Raw genomic sequence first — 956 nt, 5'->3', positions numbered from 1 at the left:
TTAAGATGAATAACCGATTGCATTAAGATCATATAGAAACCAATTGCTAAGATTGTTCATACCCTTGGCCATGCGGCTTGTCTTGCATTATGCATGTTCGGATTGTTTGGCCGTGCGGCTTGTTAGCATATCATGCATGCATAATCGTATGAACTAAATGCATCATATCCGTTTGGTCGTGTGACCAATTTACATTATATATCTGATTGTCTTGTATGCATTATAAGAACATTATAAATCCTAAGAATGAAACATATGATTTCAGATGTCGAAAACCAACAACTTGGATTTTGCTGCCTTAAATCTCTCTGGAGATAATTACTTGCAATGGGCACTTGATGCTAAGATCATCCTAAAATCCAAGGGACTCGGTGAATGTATCACGTCCTATCTACAATCATTTTTACAAAAAAATGATGACATGGCTAACAAGATTATTGACATAGCTTATAATTAATATGACATGGACAATCATATTTATTACTGACGTACATTTTTGGTACACTTTATAAAATATGGCAATAACTAATACATTACATTTAATGTTGATTTATATTTTTGTTAAACTTCTTAAAATATTGTAAAAATTCATAAATCATCACTAAAATAAATATATTGAAATATGTATGATAGTTTCTAAATTGAAACGGTGTGGTGAAGATATAACGGATAAGGATATGCTTGAGAAAACCTTTTCCACCTTCCAGACAAGCAATGTGTTGTTACAACAGCAGTGCCGAGAGAAGGGCTTCACAACTTATGCTAATCTGATCACTTGTCTCTTGCTCGCTGAGTAGAACAATGAAGTGTTGATGAGAAACAGTGAATTGAGACCTCCTGGAACAAACCCATTACCTGAAGCACATGCGGCTGTAGAGGATAAGAAAGAGTCGAACCATGTCCAGAGTGATAGCCAACACGGCCGTGGTCGTGGAAAATGGCATGGACGTGGTGGT

The sequence above is a fragment of the Brassica oleracea genome, chromosome C9 (assembly GCF_000695525.1).
Source record: "Brassica oleracea var. oleracea cultivar TO1000 chromosome C9, BOL, whole genome shotgun sequence".
Taxonomy (NCBI): Eukaryota; Viridiplantae; Streptophyta; class Magnoliopsida; order Brassicales; family Brassicaceae; genus Brassica; species Brassica oleracea.
Note: the sequence above shows the minus strand (reverse complement) of the source record.